Raw genomic sequence first — 23279 nt, 5'->3', positions numbered from 1 at the left:
ACAGGGACGGGCTAGGCTTATAGCCTGCTATGTGTCAAGTGTCAAAAATCCATAGATAGCAAAATTAAGACCACAAGATAGATAAAATAGTATGTAGTAAGAGTATTCAGTATATTGTGTGTATATTGATATTTCATAAATTGGAAGCTCAAGCCAACGGTGGAATGAGGCTCAGAGGTCCATTGTTATAGGACAGCTTACATGGTGAAAAGGCAGAGGCCATTTTTCATTACAGTAATTAGTTATAGCACAAGAATTTTCCAAGCCATGCTGCTATGGGAAAAAAAGTGGTCACCTCATGCCAATTTGGGCTTAAGTTTTATTCATGATTTTCAGAGAAAAAGCAACTACCTAGGTTAAGTTTCACGTATGTTCATGAAACAAGATAGATTTAGTTTTGCTTACATGATTTATAGGGTTTTATCCACTTAGGAAATTTACAAGTTTGGTCTTCATTTTGTGTTTAATTTTAGCAATGCAGTATGCTTGTCTCACTTATTTTTAAAGATTTTATTTATTTATTCATGAGAGACACGGAGAGAGAGGCAGAGAGGAGACATAGGCAGAGGGAGAAGCAGGCTCCCTGAGGGAAACCTGATGTGGGACTCGATCCCAGGACCCCAGGATCATGACCTGAGCCAAAGGCAGATGCTCAACCACTGAGCCACCCAGACTTCCTGATTGTCTCACTTTTCTGATTTATGTTTTACTTTTCTTTGGTAACAGAACCTTACTGTGAAACTTTGCTTTCTTTCTTTGATCCTGGAAGCTTGCCTGGCTTCTTGATTTCCTTTCCCTTATACCTTATTGTCCCAAACTACTTTAATTTTAGGTGGGGTCATAATCATAAATGTATTTTTCAGGCCACCACTACTAGGTGTATTGCTACCTGTCTTATTTTTAGTATTGCCTCCCAGACAAACATGTTATTCTCTACTATATTAAACCTATTGGGTATAAGTCAAACAGACACACACACACACATGCATGAACACACACACACACATAAAATCAAAAAAGTACAAAATCAAAAGGTGACAAAATGGAATTAAGGTTTTTACAGCTTCAAGGCCTGACTAGGAACTGGTACAGTTCCTAAAAATCTCAATTCTTGCTATTTCTGAATGAGAATCCCTGAATGCTTCTTAGGCAAGTAATGGGTTAGATCTCTTTTTGGTTATACTTATATTTAAGAATTTTAATTCCAGAGTCCCTACCCACAGTCCTAATATTCCCTTCAAAGTTTGTCCAATATGTGACACAACATTTTCACATTATTTATTTTTATATTTTTACATAGCCTACCTGGATGAGAATATATTTATGGTAAATCTGTTGCATATATCAACTTCAAAGTGTTAATTTCTTTTTCTTTTTAATGAATAATTCACACTTTGTTTTAATGAATAAGGCAAATGGTTTGTAGATAGAATCTAATCTCCAACATTTATAAATGTATCCTATATATATTCTATTTGGTCTCAACTATTAACAGAAGAAAAAAGGGTAGGAATAAAATGCAATGATTTTGAAATTTTATTTTACATTGAGAGATGAGAAAAATAAGTTTGTAAGCTGTCATTTATTCATTTATGCATGCTTTTGAAATATTTATTTAGGATCTATTATTTGTAAATCAGAAGTAAAATAAATCCAGAGGCCCAGCTTTCCAATTTTTAATCTAGCACTCTGATCAGAAAAGATCAGCTACTGTATTTACAGCCATTATTGGTTCTGATCTATTGGCAAAGGATTGTATTATGAATAGTTTTGGTTGCTAATAAGTATTCATCGTTCTGCAGCTTCATCTTTCTAAATTTGGCCCAAACTTGCTTTATAATTTCTACACACATCACTGTGTAAATATCATATAACCTGGAAAATATTAAAAATAAAAAACATATTTGATTTATTCTCAAAAATATCAACCATTATCAGTTTTTGTTTCATCTGTTGGGCACATTTAACTAACAGAAATATTTATTATAAATATATTTTAACTGTTAATAATTCAAAAACAGAAAAAGTTCTTAAAGTTTCCATTTAAAGGCTAACCTTAGCTTTGGCAGGTGATTTTAAACTCTGTCTAACCAATTAACCCTAGATACTGATAATTCAGTATAACATGGGATATATATCTATGATTTATAGATATTATTTTTCTATATTTTTAATGTGAAAAAGCAACAATAGTATTTACAATGAAACATGTGAATGAATAGGCTCGATATATTTTAATGGAAAATGATTGGATTAACTATTAGAGATGACTAAATTGTAGCTAATTACCTTTTTAAATTTTTTTTTTTTTTTTTTTTTTTTTTTTTTTAGAGAGAAAGAGAGAAACAAAGAGAGATAAAGAATGTGAAAGCAGGGGAGGGTTAAAGGGAGTTAGAGAGAGAAAATCCTCAAGCTGACCCCAGACTCTCCCTGCTGGGTGCCGAGCCCCGGAGCTCAATCCTAGAACCCTTAGATCATGACCTGAGCCCGAATCTGAATCCAGAGTCAGAAACTCAACTGATTGATTCACCCAGGCACGTCTAATTAATTTTCTATCAAACCTCAACAAGTATTTTTAGGAAGTGTCCTCTTTTAATTGTATCAGTATATATATATATTGTATATTGTAACAGCAACTTTCTAAAAACATCTCATCAAAAAAGTTTTCAGGAAAATATTTTAGATTAAAATTCTCTATTAGTCTATTCAATGAAAGATAATAGAACATTTCTGTGTTATAGCATTTCTAAATTAACCTAAGTAAGCAAATTTTATTGTTCTATTCTTAGGTCTTTGTATGACAATGAGGAATATATAATATCACCTTTATTTTCTCTAAATTGTTAAGTTAAAGTGTTTCTCATGCACACCAGAAACTCTAAATCTCTTTTGTTATAAAATCTGTTTTATAGTAGCATGAGGGAGGCTACTTTCATTTACACCTTAATTGAAAAACAATAGCGAAAAAACGTTAGCAAGATGATAAAAAGAAGCCTATTTATTTCACCTAAACTTAGGTGTCACTTGTTCATTCCTGAAAGATAGGAAAATAACAAGACTATCCAATTAATTACTCACGTAGATTGAAATTTTGCAGCCATCTCCTGGCAAAAATGAAAAATCTATTAATCAATGAAAATGAAATGAATCATAAGCTCCCCTGCCCCCATACACAATTTTTAATTTTTGTCTGCTGTGGACTGGGATGTTTGCATAGATTTGAAGATGAATATGCTCATTTATTTAGTCAGATTTCATTCATTAAGTTGTTCCTTGTGTCTATGCTGTTATGATATCAAACTACTTGAAATAAAATCTTATTCAATGCTTAAGACAGGAGGCTTATTATCCCTAAAAGATGGCCTGAGTGTTGGAAGCCAATATATGATGTGTTTATAATTCCTTTCTTTTCAGTATAATTGAGAAACTACTATTTATAATGCAGAGGGATTGTACTACTGCATATTCTTAATCATGTTGAAAAATTTCTGGTGAAATTATAGTGATGTTTCCCATCAAATAAACTTTGTATGTGTGGGTAAAATAGTCTAGCTGTTTTGCTAAATAAAACTACCTATTAATTTCCTTCTAGTAGGAAAATATAATATTTGTCAGGCCACACTTATTGTAGATTGTCTTCTAAACTCCTGAATACTTTTTTTTTTCTTTATCTTTGGGATAAGCTGATCAAGTGTCTTTTATTCAGATCTGTAGAGAATTTTGTGCCTTAGTGTTACCATAACTTCAATATTGTGTTTAAAATAACTATAGCTATATAATTCTAAATTCATTATGGAAATCATTGCGATTTAGGATGGAGAAAAACAGGAAAATAGCAGATCCTTCAATAGTATTGAGGTAATATTATTGACCTAAGCAAACTGTATCAAAAGCCAAGTTGAGAAGATCATGGATAAATATTAGTTTTCATGAGATAAAAATTAACTAGGAGTATTAAATTGCTACTCTGTGATTTTATAAAATCTGTTAACATTGAGTAAATCCACAAGTGTATTTTGGAGGTTTCCATCATATAAATCAGAAACTTTCCCTTCAGTCAGGCCTCTTAACAAAATGTGAAATTTAACAATAAGAAATGAAAATATGTAAAGCCAGTTGCTAGCCATTTCACTGTATATCCTGGATAAATTGTTTTTATTGTGATAAACACAAAGGGCAAGGTGTTCAGCTCTACTTAATACTATCAACAACTGAAGAGAGGCTCTGAGCAAGTCATCATCTCTTATGTCCTCCACTACTTCACCTCCATTATGTGCCCAGGCAGATCTCAGTGGGATTCCTCTTATCATCATTCTTCTGATCACTTCATGTCCACCAACTCTCTTTGATATTCCCATCTTATCCTTATGGTTAAAACAATTTTTCTTCTGTTCCAGCATTGGTAAGACTGCAAGGCTAGGATCAATCTTCAGAAATTCAGAGTAAGCCCCTTTTTACCTAGAATATTGCTTTATCCTTATAGCTGTTTCTTATAATTGAAATGATATCCTCTGTTTCAAATTGCACAAGTGTTTCTAAAAGTTTTAGTTACTCTTTGGTGTTTTGTCTGTGGAGTATATAAATATTTCTGTCTATGATATCACAATATAACTCTTGTCTACCCCTCCATCCATCCATGTATTCATCCATCTATTCACCGATCCATTGATCTACTATTTTAAAAATATTTATTGGATATCTACCAAGTGGAAAGCAATGTTCTTGGTACAGGGACTACATAATCACACAAAGCAGATAAATCATAGTCTCACATTCAAGTGGCATAAGTAATAAACAAATTAACTATGCAAGAAACAAGTGTTGGTGAGGATCTGAAGAGAAAGGAACCTTATTGCTGTTAATGGGAATGCAAACTGGTGCAGCCACTATGGAATACAATATGGAAGTTCCTCAAAAATTTAAAAAGAGAACTACCCTACTATCCAGCAATTGAACTACTAGGTATTTACCCAAAGAATATAAAAACTCTAATACAAAGGGATGTATGTGCCCCTATGTTTATGGCAGCATTATTTACATTAGCTAAATTAAGAAGGCAGCCCAAGTGTCCATCAAGAGTAGAATGGATAAAGAAGATTATTCAGTCATAAAAAAAGAAAGAAATCCTGCCATTTGCAATGACATGGATAGAGCTAGAAAATATAATACTAAATGAAATCAGCCTGCCAGAGAAAAACGAATATCATATGATTTCACTCAAATGCTGAATTTAAGAAGCAAAACAAATGAGCATATGGAAAAAAAGAAAGGAAAAGGCAAACAAACAAACAAAAAAAACAGAATCTTAACTATAGAGAACAAACTGGTGTTTACCAGAGGGGAGGTGGATGGGAAGATGGGTGAAATGGGTTATGGGATTAAGGAGTACACTTGTGATGAGCAATGGGCGATATATGGAATTTTTGGATCACTATATTGTACACCTGAAACTAATATAACATTGTATGTCAGCTATCCTGGAATTAAAATTTACAAAAAAATTAAAAACCCAAATAAATTATATGTGCCATATAGTTATGTGATGCCTGTTGATAAGGCTAAGGGACCTTAGGTGTGCCTGACTATTTCATAGAAGGTAACTAGCAAGAATCTCTATGACAAGGTCACATTGGAGCAAGTTAATAAAAAGAAATACAGACGTGAACATCTGTGGTGGCATCAGGAGGGTTTCTGGGAGACAAAAGAGGGAGGGCAGAGGCCTTGAAATAAGAACCTTCTTGGTGTTTTCCATGCCCAGAAAATAATCAAATATTACTGGAAGAGAATAAGCCACGGGGAAAAAAAAATTGACAGTGAAGTCAGAGAACTGGATATGTGGTAGGGGGAAGACTACACATAGCTTTGCAGAGCATTATAAAGACTTGGATTTATAATCTGAATGAAATGGGAAGCAATTGTACTTTTCACAGACTGTTAATATGATTTTATTTTGTCTTTAAAAGATCTTTGACTGCTGTGTGGAGACGCATGTTATAAAGAGAAAGAAAGTTAATATTGAAATAATCCAGGCAACAGATTACTCTAGTTTGCACCAGAATAAAAAGAGTGATTAGACTGTGTGTTTACCTCTGTGTATATGTGTTTGAAAATTTTGAGAAGGGAGGATGTTTTTGGATAGTAAGATGATTTGAATGTAGGGTAAAAGAGAAGGGAATCCAAGATAGTTTCAATTATTGTGAGTATATTTGTGTGTGTGTGTGTGTTTATGTGTATGAATGTGTGTGCCACAGTAACAAATTAAAGCAGTACCCGTCAACTGAAGTAAAAGATTGTGATAGAATAGTTTAACAGAAAGGATATCTTCTGTCCTGGATTTATTAAGTTTGAGATAACTTCTAAAGGCAGAGTTCATGTTTGCAGGTTGACACACAGATTTGAGTTTAAAGGTAGAGTCTAGTTTGAAGATGCAGAGTTTGAAATCTTAACATGTTAATGGTATTTGCAGACATAAACTCAAAAACAGTGTTGAGTACAAATAAAAAAAAGAATGGGCCCTCTAATATGTAGAAGCCTACATCTTTGAAGTTGGTTAAGAATCTACAGAAGAAACTGAGTAGAAATCACACTTTCTACAAGAAAAGAACCAAAATGAATAGTGTTTCAGAATTCACATGAAAATTTCTCAAGAAGGAGGATGTGATGAACTTTTCAAACACTCCTCATAGTTCCAGTAAGATAAAAGCTAAAGGTTTTGCATTGGATTTGGCATATAGAAGCCGCTTGTGACCTTGACAAGAAGTTTCCTTAAACTAGCAGGCAGGATGGCCTGACTAGAATAAATTTGAGTAATAATTGGAGGTGAAAAAATGGGAATAATGACTGTGATGATGTTTATTTAAGTGTTCGGGTTTCAAGGAGAAATGAAAATGAGGTAGTTGCTTAGGGAGAAAGCAAAATCAAGAAGATACTTTTTTAAAATCTTTTGAAGATCTTATAATGTCCTTTACTATTATACCTATAGCATCAGAATGTTAATCAAGAGGAAGAATATAGTTCCTAGTTCCTCATCTAGAAATATTCTCTCTAACCTAGACAGAGGTGATGTCCTGGGACCCCATATCACTGGCACTTGAACGCTCTGATGCACCACATTTTCCAAGTGGTATATAGCAGTTCATAAGTTCACAGTGGAAAGAAACATCATGACTTCATGGCAGATGGCAAAGATGCTTCTAGACTTGATTTTACAAGATTGTTGAAGGCTCTCTGACACAGACTCCAGATCACAACAGTGGGAACAGTTCTTTGGTGTGCAAGAAGGGATGAAATTTAATTTACAAAGGAGGTTGTCATATAAGAGTTTACCCATCTTAACAATACTTAAAGAAATTTATGTGGAAGCAAATTCATTTATGTGTAAAAGGAATGTGTGAAATGTCTTTTTTAAATTGCTCCTATTTCCACTGATAAATAGGTAGCATATTTATCAATAGAGTTTAAGGGTAGGAGAAGAATTTCTGGAAGCTTGAAGAGATGAGAAAATTTGTGAAAAAGGCATCTTGGAAAGTGACAGAGCAGAGTAGAAAAACATGGTAGACAAATTGGAAAATACTCAGAAATTGGATATTTTTGGTCCCGAATATAAAGTGAGTGCAATCAGTGTGGGTTTCTGAGATTTTCAAATATATACACCCATCTAGAATTAGGTAAAATTAGGTAATATTTTGGAGTTAGCCACAGTAGGAATTAAGGTAGGCAAAAGAATGGCAAAATTGATACTCATGACTTGTAATTGACCATTGTATAGGCTCAACTGAATGGAATTTTATACACTTTTATATTAAAAATGAATATAACATTATTTTTACTGGAGAAAATAGAATCTTTTTCCCTATGTTTAAATCCATAATAGCTGAGAAAAAGAGAGGAGAGAGAGAGAGAGAGGCAGAGGGATTCCTCTTTCCTTTGTTACCATTCTTATGTTGTAATATTTTCAGATCTAATTGAAGCAAAATCTTTTTTCCCCTAATTGCATTTAAGAGTAATTTGCCTAATTTCATTGATGCAATTGAAGGTTAATCCCATTGCTTTTCTTTTTACTTTAGAGTAAAATTCTCCAGTCTCTTTAGTTTAAAATAAATTTATTTTATTGATTAAAATATCTACCTATTTGTAATGATTAATTTTGTCAACTTTGCTAGGCCAAGATACTCAGGTCTTTGGTTAAACACCAAACACAACACTGTATGGTAACTATGTTGGAATTTAAAATACAAAACAAAATGACAACCAAATGTCTAGATGTTTCCATTAAGGTATTTTTTAGATAAGATTAACATTTGAATCAATAGACTTTGATTAAATCAATCAAAGGATATTGGTCAATATCCTTCCAATGTTGGAGAAGTGGCCAGGCCAGTCTTAGTTGACTAGCACAGCAGTGATCTGTCACTGACATTCTCTAAGTTCTAGGTAATCACACTCTGTCTTTCCTGGAAAGCTTTGTAGGCTTTTCAAACTGTCTTCTGCTGGGGACCCCTCATCTGTGTTTCACTTATGAGAACTTGTATTTCCACCAGATGGCCACTTAAAATTCTTCCCCTAACTCTCTTGATATGGTCCATGCCTCCTCATGCAGGCAACTGAGAAAGATGTAAAAATAACTGCCCTCCAGCTTTTTTTCTTACTCCTGAGAGATAATTCTAAGCATTCCTTCCTTGCTCCAACACACTCTAGAAGCTGTCCTTAGGAAGATGCCTCTCCAGATTCTGTCCTCAATTAAGTCCTCTTGGAACTAACCCTCTAGCTCTGTAAGCAGACATGAGCAGACAAACATCAAATTCTGTTTGCTCTTTTCATAAAGCTGTTTTGACTACACTAATTGTGAGACTGAAAATAATTCTCTCCCTTTCTCCATTGTGAGAGAAGAGGATCTATTACAGGGTTGTGAGAGTCACCAAGGAAATTCTACTATCCAATCTATTGAAGTTTTAATTTAAATCATTTTTTTTTTACATGCACCACCTGAATGGGCCACCAAGAGTTACAAAACATAATTGTTAAGCCTAAGTGAAGCAAATGTTTTCTTTTTACAATTTGTTTTCTTTTGTGTACCTTTAGAATTATAAATTCTAAATCTAATGCAATAATATATAATTCTAAATATAAATATGCATCTGATTCTTTATTTTCCAAGTAAAAATACTAATTATAAGATATTGTTGTTTGTGTTGTTTTGTTTTGTTTATCTCTACTTTTATTTTTTTTTCCATTCAAGAGAACATTAAGTCGTTCATTGATTACACATGATAATGGATGATACACAAGCTTTAATCCCATCTATAATTTTATCTGATACCATAATTCATTTTTAAAAGATTTATGTATTTATTTATTTATGATAGACATAGAGAGAGAGAGAGAGAGAGAGGCAGAGACACAGGAGGAGGGAGAAGCAGGCTCCACGCCAGGAGCCCGATGTGGGACTCGATCCCGGGACTCCAGGATCGCGCCCTGGGCCAAAGGCAGGCGTTAAACCGCTGAGCCACCCAAGGATCCCCTGATACCATAATTCAATTTATATATATTGCATAGGATGTGCCAACAATCATAATAACCAAATAAGCTCCAAGCTGACCCTTTTAATGGTGAACTCCAGCAACACATTAGCTGTCAGTTCAACCACACCAAGGTATGTGGAGACAATGGCTTCTGTGCCCAAGCAGGTTGCAAATAAATTTCGAATGGAACCTGGCATCACCCTGAAGGAATTCTAACTTCACATTGTTGGGGTAGTTTACTAAGATGGCTTCAGAGTAGACTAACTTTACACAGAACATTAAAAAAAAGAACCATTTATTCAGTGTCATGATCAGACTATTACATTTAGCAATCAAGATCATGGGTGCAAAAAAAAAAAAATCTACATTAAAACCCTTTGTTGGAATGCTTTACACTTTCCACAGAACATAAACTAAAATAACCTGTTATACAATTTGTCACAAATACAGTCCTTGAGTTTTTTGCCCATACACATGAGTATTGTCTAAAATATGTCTTTGTAGCAGCTAGGTCCTGCCACCACTGTGCTTGGTTGAGTTCACAGATCTGTTGTAACCTGTAGCTTCCCTGTCACTTCTCTGGCTCTCCTCTCCTGTTAAGCTTTGTTTCCTGGCAGTAATTAAAACCTTCTGCCACTGCCATAGCTGCTGCTGCTGCTGCCAGAATGGCCATAGCCACCTTGGTTTTGTGGTTTGGCAAAGTATTTTCCTCCACCACCATAGGGACCAGAGCTTCTGCCTCCAAAATTTCCTCTTTTCATGGATCCAAAATTTGAGGATTGATTGTTGTAATTGCCAAAATCGTTACAGCTTCCGCCACCTCCAAAGTTGCTTCCTAGCACATCATTACCAAATCATTATAGTCATCCCCACGGCCACCATATCCACCACCACTCCGGCTGCCACCGAAGCCACCTCTACCACTGAAGTTCCCTCCATGACCAAAGTCGTCATTCCCACCAAAACCACCTCCACGACCACCACCAAAGTCTCCAGAACCACTTCGGCCTCTTTGGCTGGATGAAGCACTAGCCATGTCTTGCTTCCATAGGGCTTTCCTTACTTCACAGTTGTGGCCATTTACAGCATGGGATTTTTGAATGACAATCTCGTCTACAGAGTCATTGTCATCAAAAGTCACAAAAGCAAAACCTCTCTTTTTGCCACTGCCTCCGTCAGTTATGATCTCAATCACTTCAGTTTTCCCATACTATTCAAAATAATCTCTTAGATGTTGTTCTTCAGTGTCTTTTTAATGCCACCAACAAAAATATTTTTCACAGTTAAGTGGGCACCAGGTCTTTGAGAATCTTCTCATGAGACAGTCCTCTTTGGTTCCACAACTCTTCCATCCACCTTGTGCGGCCTTGGATTCATGGCTGCATCCACCTCCTCCACAGTGGAGGTGACAAACCCAAAGCCTCTGGAGGGCTTGGTGTTGGGGTCTCTCATTACCACACAGTCTGTAAGTGTCCCCCATTGCTCAAAATGGCTCCTCAGACTCTCATCAGTTGTTTAGAAGCTCAAACCTCCAATGAAGAGCTTCCGCAGCTGCTCAGGCTCTTTGGAAGACTCTGACTTAGACATGATGGCTGTGGGAGGGGAGATTTTAATGTTGCTTACTCGGCGGTGCCCAGGAGCAGAAAGGAGTAATATAACGAATGTATCTTATCTCTACTTTTAAATTTGATCATTTCTGGTATAGGGCTCCTCTCCTTTACCCCTGTAGGATTTAATTCTGTATTTTCATTAACCACTTGGAACACAAGTACATAAATACATAATGAACAAGCACACAATTTAACAAATGTGTGAGGATCCTGATAGTTTATGCTGAAGGCCTGAAGCAGGGATGAACCCACAGAAGTGACTTCGTAGCCTATTCACCCTGGGAGAATGAAATTGGGACTTGCGTATGAGAAAGTTTGCATGCAAACTGAATTTCTACCCATTAACAGGAAATATAAATTGAATTTCTGTTAGAACCTGAGATGTGTGTTTCTCTTTTTGAGTGTTAGAATATATTTTTTCCCTTTTTTGGAAGCTTTCCTAAGAATTTTGAAAAGACTTGTAAGAAGGGATTTTGGTACCTACATTCACTGAAAACTATTTTTCTTATTTCTGTGCTAAGAATTTTATAGAAAATAATTCTCAGTTGGAAAAAAATCACTAAAATATGTATTGTGAACATGATCATTCTTTAAAATCAGTTAGTGCCTCTCATAGCCTGTGTTTTTATGAGAACGTAGCCAGATGACTTATCATGTGAGTTTCCCCAGAAACTAGCCTGTTTGTCAAAAAGTACCAGGAGGGCAGGAATTAAATTTTTATTAGTGCTATTGTACAAGTTTATATGAGAAACATATACAAAATACATGTGTATTGATTTATTTGGCTTAAATTTAAAGCAAAATGTAAAAATGTTAAGGGAGATGCAGAATTTTAGTTTAGTGTTATAGTTCTCTTATTTGAATTTGTAATTGTATATTACAGAACTAGACATTTAAAATTAAAGAAATGATGGCATTTTATTCTACTAATACTATTTAGATAAAATGGAGTTTTGATGGAAAAATATTAATATTTGAGATGTGTTTTGATAGTTAAAAGCTTTAGCTAAGCTTATGACTAATTTCAGGCTATTTAAAGGGTTCTATAATTCAAGTGTGTATTTGTGATAATGATTTAGCATGCACATTTAGTATTATCAATTATACATATATTATTAAAACTGCAAAACAGATAAAATGACTCAACTTGGAGGAATTAAAGACAACAATGTATTTTTAGTTAAACTGTTAAACACATGATTTTTTTTTCTGGATAATTTCATCTGACACCATTATTTTACTTGATGCCTATCTCTATTTCCATTTTCTGTGCTGTTTTCTTTGATCCAACAAATTTATGGAACACTCCTGCTTCAAATGGGATAAGTTAAGTCTACAGGGTAATCTTACAGAGTCCAAGAACAGAGAAGTTGAGTTCTAGAGAAAATATAAGGATAAGCAAAACTGTGTGAGAGATGAAACTCTCTAGTGGTGCTCAAATAAAGCAGATGTACAATCAGCTGAACCTTGAATAAACTCTAAGCAGTTTATATTCAGTGTTATTGAAATTAAATCTTAGATTATTGATTCTTACTGAAACATTCAATATTTTATACATTTTTATTGAGAGTTTTCTCTGTGCTAGACACTGCATTATGCATTTGTAGGATTCAAAAACTAAAGCATACATTATTTCATAAAATTTTGTTAGTGATTAATCTAGTGGAGAATCCACACTAGGGTACTACCTAGGACACATCACATGATGTGGTTAGAGACACTATGAGTTAATAGTGATTGCGTTGTAGTAATTACTGGATTACAGAGTTATAGATAATTTCTGAATCCAAAAGATATTAAAATATATTTTAATAACTCATGTTTTTTTTTTTTTTTTTTTTTTTTTTTAGTGATTAGCAGAAAGTGTCCCTTCTTTAGGATTTTTGAACTTGGGTACCAAGGTTAGTTGTTTTTATGTGTTTCCCATAGTGGCTAAAACTCTAAATAGATACTGGTCACCTGATTTTCCATAACATACATAAAGTTCATGTGTAGAAAGAAAGGAAAATGAAATGGAGCTACAGAAAAATATAGAGATCACAAATAGATAGAAAACCCCTAAACCGGGATCCCTGGGTGGCGCAGCGGTTTGGCGCCTGCCTTTGGCCCAGGGCGCGATCCTGGAGACCCGGGATCGAATCCCACATCAGGCTCCCGGTGCATGGAGCCTGCTTCTCCCTCTGCCTGTGTCTCTGCCTCTCTCTCTCTCTCTGTGACTATCATAAATAAAAAAAAAATAAAAAAAAAAGAAAACCCCTAAACCCAACAAATTCTGTAGCCCTAATTATAATTATCAAATTCCCAGTAAGTTTGCTCAACCAGACACTTTTTGCTCAACTCTCTTTTGCATTTCATGAAGTACCCTCATGTCCCAACCATAAATCTCCCTTACTCCTACTTCCCCCCATTTTTTTGTTTTGCATTAAGATTGATTTCAGTCATTTGCGATCAAAGTAGTACTTATCAATAGAGGACATAATTTTTTTTATACTAAAAAGAAATATTTTCTAAAAACAGAATGCCAAAGTTTTATCCAGAGGAATCCTATCACTCAATTCCAATTTCTGCTCAGTGTTTGTATACATGTGCCATTTTTCTCAAAATAAAGATTCAAATAAATACATTGTAACTGAAAAGATAGTGGAATGCATTCAAATAATTTAAACAAAATAGCCTCCTAAAAGAAAAGGCTTGATTCTTGCATGCTTCATTTATTTTTGTGATAGAAAAAAGTATAAGTGACAAAGACAAAAATTTTGAGAATTATCCTTTAAATATGTTGTAGTTTTTTAATTTCTCTTAGGGTGACTTGTGTATTTATTAATAATATAGTTATAATACTACTATGAATAATTATTTTGAGTCATTTTATTTTTACATTGTTATAATAGACTCCAACTCCCATTTTCTTCAAGTTTTCGATTTTGATGGCAATATTAATATTTTACTTATTATTTTGTTTTGCTCTTTTTTCAGATTTATTTATTTATTTGATAGAGAGTAAAAGGGACTTCACATGAGCAGGGGGAGCTGTAGGGGGAGAGGGAGACAAGCAGACTCTGCATCAAGCCGGGGGTGGGGGAGTGCACACAGGGCTTAATCTTACAACCGGGAGATCATGATCTGAGCCAAAATTATGAGTCAGAGGCTTAACTGACTGAGCCACCCAGGTGCCTTTTTTTTTCTTTTAATAAGAAAAAATCAAATTGTCCAGCCTAGAATCTTATGCCATCTCACAGGATGCAATCACTTTCTCTGTCTCTTTCTCAGGAATAACCCAGTTCTCTTTTTGTGTGATGATAAATCATCTTCTGAAGATCTCATTGTCAGTTTCAAATGGCTTAACAAAATATTTCTTCCCAGTATATGCAATGCTCTCATCAAGAGAAATTCTAATGAATAAAAAATATCCTTGCCCCATTAAAATATTTATCAGATGATAATATGCAAGAACCACTTTGAGTCTTGTGGGGTATTGCAGTCAATACCACTCAGGGTTACTGGTTACATGCTATAGAATTCAACTCTAGCTGAAAGAAACAATTAGAATTATTTTAAAGGTATGAGAATATGGATGAGTCACTAATAGGCTGGAGAAATCAGTTTTAAGTAGGGCTTCCTGTAGCACAAACTGTGGAAGTTAATAAATTAAGGAGTCAGTTAATGCATTTCACCCACTCCTGTGTATCAGCACTGCCAATGGGTGTAGCTGTCCTTGCTAAATACCTTTGAGTACTACACTTTACTCACTCTTTCCAAATGAGTCACTCAATCAGGAACCTAAGTTGTTGGCAGGAGAGGCTAGACTAACTATCAATGTCTTGTCTGACAAAAAAAAAAAAAAAAAAAAAAATGGAATAATATCCAAAGGGAATAGTAGAAAATTCCCAAAACTTGTGAGAATATTAAAATGCCCTATGGGCAAGAAGTGACAAATTTTGGACCCATATTTACTCCACAAATAAAAGACATGGATAGCTAGTGATAATAGAGAATAAAATATGAAGCAGGCAGAATCTTATGGTATTTTTGCTCAAGTATTTTTAATTGTTTGTTTAAAACCCATCTGATTTGTTCCAATTAAAGAGCACATTAAATCAATTTGAGATGCACTTTTATTCACAAAATGTACAGCAATTATAAATAGCAGTATTAGTATTCAGGAGTATGAAAGAAAATAGTTACATTGCACTGTTCAGGAATGTATAAACTATGAAACTACCTATTTTGATAATAGGAAAATATATAAAATGTACATATCTTTTGTACTAATAAATGTGATCTCCTGATTGTCTTTTCTAATGCTTTCCTACCATGGTCACTCCTCACACTCTCCTGCAATCTTAAGTTATTCAGAACCAGTCTGCCAGCAATTCATATTTCCTCATGCTCCAGAATTTGAACACAATGCATGATTCCCACTGCGGCCTCCCCAGTAGAAGTCCATCATTTTTAGCCTTGAGCATTGAAGCAACCTCCTAACTAATCTCATTGCTTCTCTGTTTGTCCAGGTATTACTCTATCCTTAACTAGATAGCCAAAATAACACTAGTTATTTAGATCGTGCTACTAGTTTGTATTTTTACGAAATCCCCCAATGCATTATTATTTCTTTCCCAATAAAAGGTAATTGCTAACTATGACCCCTAACATTCAGCATGACCTGACCCTCTGCTATCTCCTGATGTCACCCTCAAATGGTTTTTCACGTCTATTTCAATGTAGCACTTTGGCTTCATCCCCATGGTATGCTGCCACTTTGGGACTTTGTACTTGCTGTTCTCTCTTTCTGGAATGCTCTGCCAGATATTCATGTGACTGGTTTCTGATTCATGTCTTCATCAAAATACTTTCTCAGAGAAACTTTTCCTGATCACTCTATTTTTTTTTTCCTGATCACTCTATTATTTCACAGAGCAAACCCTGATAATCTGTATCTGCCTTTCTCAGTATTTAGCACAATACAAAATACTACATCTATACTATTCTGTTATTTGTGTTGGTTTTCACCAAGATTGCAAGTTCTATAAGGGTAAAGATTTTTGTTTGTTTTTATCACTATTATATCCTAATAACAAAGCATAAGAATAGAAAATTGGAAACAAATCTCTAAAAGATAGATAACTGATTAAATTGGTTTGGATATATAAATCATGAAGTCACTAACATTCTTTTGGAAAGTGGTTTACTAAATAATTTTGTGTTACATTGGTTACGACATTCTTTATAAAATGTTATTAAAGCATAAATAGTTTCATATACTGAACTGTTAGCAGTGATTATTTTTTGGATATTGATTGATGAAGATTTTATTTATTTATTCATGAGAGACATAGAGAGATAGGCAGAGACATAGGCAGAGGAAGAAGCAGGCTCCATGCAGGGAGCACAACGTGGGACTCCACCCTGGACTCTGGAATCATGCCTTGAGCTAAAGGCAGACTCTCAACCACTGAGCCACCCAGGTGTCCCTGGAGTCATATTTAAAGGCATTTTTTGGACTTTCCATATACTAAAAATGTACTACAATGAACCTGAATCTTAACTGAATCTAAAAAACAAACAAACATGATTTTCAAAGAAAGTTAATTTAAGGTTAATATTTGATGAGAAAATGACCAAGATTTATACAAAATGGAATGATACCAATTCTCTCAATCTGTTAGCCTAGTTGACTTCCAAGAATGGTCAATAAGAAGGCATTCACATCCGACTAATATTCGATAAAGGAGGAAAGACTATCCACTTATCCACTGGAAGAAAGATAGTCTCTTCAATGAATGGTGCTGGGAAAATTGGACATGCACATGCAGAAGAATGAAACTAGACCACTCTCTTGCACCAGACACAAAGATAAACTCAAAATGGATGAAAGATCTAAATGTGAGACAAGATTCCAGCAAAATCCTAGAGGAGAACACAGGCAACACCCTTTTTGAACTCGGCCACAGTAACTTCTTACAAGATACATCCACGAAGGCAAAAGAAACAAAAGCAAAAATGAACTATTGGGACTTCATCCAGATAAGAAGCTTTTGCACAGCAATGGATACAGTCAACAAAACTCAAAGACAACCTACAGAATGGGAGAAGATACTTGCAAATGACGTATCAGATAAAGGGCTAGTTTCCAAGATCTACAAAGAATTTATTAAACTCAACAGCAAAGAAACAAACAATCCAATCATGAAATGGGCAAAAGACATGAACAGAAATCTCACAGAGGAAGACATAGACATGGCCAACATGCACATGAGAAAATGCTCCACATCTCTTGCCATCAGGGAAATACAAATCAAAACCACAATGAGATACCACCTCACACCAGTGAGAATGAGGAAAATTAACAAGGCAGGAAACAACAAATGTTGGAGAGGATGTGGAGAAAGGGGAACCCTCTTGCACTGTTGGTGGGAATGTGAACTGGTGCAGCCACTCTGGAAAACTGTGTGGAGGTTCCTCAAACAGTTAAAAATAGACCTGCCCTACGACCCAGCAATTGCACTGTTGGGGATTTACCCCAAAGATACAGATGCAGTGAAACGACAGGACACCTGCACCCCGATGTTTCTAGCAGCAATGGCCACAATAACCAAGCTGTGGAAGGAGCCTCGGTGTCCATCAAAAGATGATGGATAAAGAAGATGTGGTCTATGTATACATGGAATATTCCTCAGCCATTAGAAACGACAAATACCCACCATTTGCTTCAACATGGATGGAACTGGAGGGTATTATGCTGAGTGAAGTAAGTCAATCGGAGAAGGACAAACATTACATGGTCTCATTCATTTGGGGAATATAAATAATAGTGAAAGGGAATAGAAGGGAAGGGAGACGAAATGGGTGGGAAATATCAGAAAGGGAGACAGAACATGAAGACTCCTAACTCTGGGAAACGAACTAGGGGTGGTGGAAGGGGAGGAGGGTTGGCGGTGGGGGTGAATGGGTGATGGGCACTGAGGCGGGCACTTGACAGGATGAGCACTGGGTGTTATTCTGTATGTTGGCAAATTGAACTCCAATAAAAAATAAATTTATTATTAAAAAAAAAAAAAAAAAAGGATCCCTGGGTGGCGCAGCAGTTTGGCGCCTGTCTTTGGCCCAGAGCGCAATCCTGGAGACGTGGGATGGAATCCCACGTTGGGCTCCCGGTGCATGGGGCCTGTTTCTCCCTCTGCCTGTGTCTCTGCCTCTCTTTCTGTGACTATCATAAAAAAAAAAAAAAAAAAAAAAAAAAAAAAAAAAAAAGAAGAAGACATCCACATCCGGATATATTTAAGGGACCAAAGATAAAGAAAGGATCTTTAGTTTTACATTTCCCTGATTACTAGTGATGTTGAGCATCTTTTCATATGTCTGTTGGCCATTTGTCTTTCTTTTTTTGGAAAAAAAAATGTCTACTCAAATTGCTGCCCACTTTTTAATTGGATCGTTTGGGTCTTTTAGTTTTGAATTGTATAAGTTATTTATATATTTCCAATATTTACTCCTTATTGGATATATCATTTACAAATATTTTCTCCCATTCAGTTGATTGACTTTTTTTTATGATGGTTTCTTTTACTTATGAAAAAGCTTTTTATTTAGATGGAATCCCAATAGTTTATTTTTGCTTTTGTTTCCCTTGCCTGAGGAGACATATTTAAGAAAATATTGCTATTATTGATGTCAGAGAAATTATTATCTGTATTTTCTTTTAGGATTTTTATGGCTTCAGATCTCACACTTAGGTCTTTAATCCATTTCGAGTTTATTTTTGTGTGCGGTGTTAGGAAGTGGTCCAGTTTCATTCTTTTCCATGTAGCTGTCCAATTTTCCCAGTGCCATTTATTGAAGCAACTGTTTCTCTATTGTATATTCTTGTCTCTGTGGTGTAGCTTAATTGACCATATGAGCATGGATTTCTTTCCAGGCTCTGTGTTCTGTTCCATTGATCTATGTCTATTTTTTTTGTGCCACCACCATCCTGTTTTGATTAATAAGGCTTTGTAGTATATCTTGAAATATGGAATTATGATGCCTCCAGCTTTTTTTATCTCTCAAAATTGCTTTGGCTTTGGGGTCTTTTGAGGTTCTTTACAAATGTTGGGGTTATTTCTTCTAGTTCTGTGAAGGTTGTGTTTATATTTTGATAGGGGTTGCATTGAATGTGAAGATTGCAATCTCTGGATCTAATTTGAATTTTGATACGGATTAACAAACTGTTAGCAAAAAAGATGGTCATGGGGAATTTGGGGGAAATTTTATACCCTGACTACTTTTCTGATGTTAGTAAGGAATTATTGTGGAATTAAGGAGTGTTATTAAAGAATTACTGTGATTTTTAAAAAGATTTTATTTATTTATTCATGAGAGACACAGAGAAAGAGGTAGAGACACAGGAGGAGAAGAAGGCTCCATGCAGGGAGCCCATTGTCGACTCTATCCTGGGGCTCCAGGATCACTCCCTGACCAAAGGCAGATGCTCAACTGCGGAGCCACTCTGGTGTCCCTATTGTGAAATTTTTAGATGGCAAAGGTATTTTTAAAATATTTCTGAAGATTATTTAGCTTTTGACATGGATATAAAATATTTATGTGAAATTATTTGAGATTAACTGAAAAATAATCAGAAGATGAAAAGGACATGGATGAGGATAGCAGATGGGAAGTGGATAGAGATGACACAAGATGGCTAAATCAATAAACATCAAATCCAAGTGATAAGTGCATGTAGATGTTGCTTTTCTATACATTTTAAACTTTTTCTAATAAAATGGTTTCTTAAAAAATATTTTCTAGACAGGAGGGTCTTTAGAGCATCCTGGAAAAAAGGAAAAAAAAAAAAGAAAAGAGGGGGTAATAGATTACTTAGAGAAAAAAGAAAGTAGACTGTTAATACCTTAACAGTAACAATGGAAGCATAAACAACAAAATAACATATTCAATAATGAATAGATTGCACAGTTAATTAAAAAAGGGAAAATATTTCCAGATGTACAGTAGCTTACTACTTTTGTTCCAGCAAAGTATCTCTGTAGGAAATTGAAAAATGAATTTAAGAAGAAGAGAAAATTCATCCATGAAATCTGAGAGAAAAATCATGATCAAAGGAAACAGAAAGTGTTTGAAAAATCTAAACAATTAAAAAAAATCTAAACAATTTAAAGGACCACTGACTAATACTAATAATTGTGGCATGAATAAATCAATGTAAAATAAACATTAGAGAACAAAGTATGAATGTTAAGAAATTACTCAGACAAAATAATCTGAAGTTCATTATATTGCTTCGGACTGAGAACACCTATCAAATAGCATCCACATTTTAAGTTTAATATGAGTGTTAAATTTTTAATTTACTAATGAATATAAGTAAGTGTGAAATTCCCAAAGAAAAAGGAATAAGGAGAAAGAAAATAGTGTAACAAAAAACAGAGGATGCAATACAAACCAATTCAAGAAAGTGGTTAAACACAGAATAAGAGAGAAAATCATAAAAGTAATGGAAATTAATCCATATTAATCATTTTAATATATGAGAAATATGTGATAAATGTAAATGATCTAAATTATCCAGTTCTAGAAAAATATTATCAGAGTTGAGTTTTTAAAATTCAGATTTGAGACTTCTTCAAAATAAGATAGTATAATCAGTGACAGGCTAATTATTACACTGAGAATAATCAGGAAAATAATTTAAAATATAAAAACCATTCATTTTTAAGGCATAAGATATTTGCAAAAGGAATAGGAGGAAGAGAAGGCATACATTTTCAATGATTGTAGAAACTCTTGGAGTTTAAATGGTGGTATTTATTTATTTATTTATTTATTTTTCATGGAGGTTTGTCTGATTCTTACCTTGGCCAAGAATTTAAAACGTTGATTTAGGTCCAGGCAGAGGACTACTGCCAATAGGAAAAATAACCTAACAGAACTTTGGTTGGTCTCATGGAACTGCAGGGACAAATATGGATTCTTGAGAGTATTTGGACTCTAAATCCTGAACAACTAATGGGTCAAAGAAGATATCAAAAGAGAAATTCAAAATATATATTGAGACAAATAGTAAAACACATCACAACTAATGGAAAACAGCAAAAGCAGTTCTGAGTATCTATAACAGTAAATGTCTATAGAACAAAACAATACAAAACCCCAAAGATCTCCAATAGACAACCTACCTTTATATATCAAGGAACTGAAAAATGAGAGCAGACTAAAACCAAAGTTAAAGCAGAAACCAATGAAATAGAGACTAAAAAGATAATAATCAACAAAAACTAAGAGTTGGTTTTTGAAAAGATAAACAAAATTGACAAGTCTTTAGCTAGACTAAGAAAAAAAGAGAAAATTCAAATAAAATCAGAAACGAAAGAGGAAACTTTTCAACTTATACTACAGAAATCTCTTTAGAAGACGAGGAGAGGTTATTATGAACCATCATACACCAACAAATTGAATAACCTAGAAGAAAGGGGCAAATTTTAGAAACATACAACCTACCAACACTGGACCATGAAGAAATAGAAAATGTGTATAGATCAAAAACAAATCAAGAGAATAAAGCAGTACTAAAAAGTTTCCCAACAAAGAAAATCCAGGACCAGATGGCGAATTCTACTAAATTTTCTATTTTCTAATAAAAAAAAAGATTCTATTTATTTATTCATGAGAGACACAGAAAGAGACAGAGACAAAGGCAGAGGGAGAAGCAAGCTCCATGTAGGAAGCCCGATGTGGGACTCGATCCTGAGACTCTGGGATCACTCCTTGGAACCAGAGGCAGATGCTCAACTGCTGAGCCACCCAGGTGTCCCTCTACTAAATATTTTAAGAAAGAGCTAATGCTAATTCTCTTCAAACTCTTCCAAAGAATTGAGTAGGAAGGAACATTTCCAAACTTACTATACAAAGCCAGCATTATTCTGACACCAAAGCCAGGTAAAGATATTACAAGAAAAGAAAACTGCAGGCCAATATCCCTGATGAATATAGATGCAAAATCCCTCAATCTGGTATGGGATTCTGTTGCTTCTAGAACCTTTGTTCTTTTCCAAATCCTAACCTTTGTTCTTAGTGGTCCCCAGGAGACCGTGGCTTACCAAGTGCAGTCAGTGCCCCGAAGAGGGAAATTCCTGCAAGCTCATTAGACCTCCAGGGGACAACTAATTGCCTGCCCGGTCAGCTCCTAGATAGGAGCTAATTGGAAGCGTTTCTGGCAGCAGTTGTGAGATGTCAGATACACAGCCTACTTCCTTTCAGGGAGAAACCAGGAGCTGGGTGTTTTTCCTACTGGCCCTGTGCTGAGCCAGGGGGAATACCCACTTGTGCATTCATATAAAATCACCTTTTTGTGCAGTGTGTTCTGTGGGACCCAAAAATAAAGAGCTCCATCAGCTTCCAGAAGCTATTGATGTTGAGAGCTCTCCCCTGGGCGACAGTCTCCTTCTAACGAGAAGCTGGTGACTCTTTTATTATTGGAGTGAGCTGGAAGGAGAAGATGGCAGACTAAGTAACTATAAACCCATTCAGGCTCCTAGAGGATCCCAGTCAGCTCCCAGGTGCAGACTTATTAGGAGCCTGACTCTCAGACAGCCTCTGGGAGAGCATAGAGTCAAACCCCATCCAAGGCAGACACTGGGAGCCTTGACGTTTTGCTTGCTTCTTCTGCCCCGGTGCTGCTGGAGGATTCTGTTTAACACTGTCTCTGTTTACCATTATCTGCAGGGGACTTGCAAACACAAAGCCTGATCAGCTCCCAGAGCCAGGTGAACTGGTAACCAGTCCCTTGACTGGCAGCCATGAAAGGTAGGGTGCTAACTGTGCAGTCCAAATGCTTTGCTCTGTCAGAAGAACTTGGGGGTTGAGGTTTCCCTCTCAATTTATAAGGCTCTGTACCCAAGGATGGGGTTTAAGGTAGAAGTGTGTCTCAGCTTTTCCAACCCATTTGAATGTGAGCACTTTTCCAGTCACGCCTTGTGTAGGAAACACTCAACTAGTTTTTGGATTTCTCTCAGATGGAATTGATTCATGTGTAGCTGTTTACTCAGGGTGTCCGTGAGAAGAGGGGAAGTCAGGAGCTTCCTACTCTTCCTGCTGATGTCTTCCTCATCATTTCTTTTTAAAAAGGAGTTACAGGGGTGCCTGGGTGGCTCAGTGG

General features: G+C 35.3%; 1 long non-coding RNA gene across 2 annotated transcripts in view; it reads right to left on the bottom strand.

The window, feature by feature from the left end:
• Positions 1–22325, bottom strand: part of LOC102153987 — a 58493-nt gene extending 36168 nt beyond the window's left edge. For both annotated transcript variants that reach the window (XR_005369056.1, XR_005369055.1), the window contains exon 1: positions 22222–22325. This is a non-coding gene — a long non-coding RNA (uncharacterized LOC102153987). The remainder of the gene's footprint in view (positions 1–22221) is intronic.
• Positions 22326–23279: the final 954 nt, after the last annotated feature.

The sequence above is a fragment of the Canis lupus genome, chromosome 13 (genome assembly GCF_011100685.1).
Source record: "Canis lupus familiaris isolate Mischka breed German Shepherd chromosome 13, alternate assembly UU_Cfam_GSD_1.0, whole genome shotgun sequence".
Taxonomy (NCBI): domain Eukaryota; kingdom Metazoa; phylum Chordata; class Mammalia; order Carnivora; family Canidae; genus Canis; species Canis lupus.
Note: the sequence above shows the minus strand (reverse complement) of the source record. Positions and strands in the feature narration are given on the sequence as shown.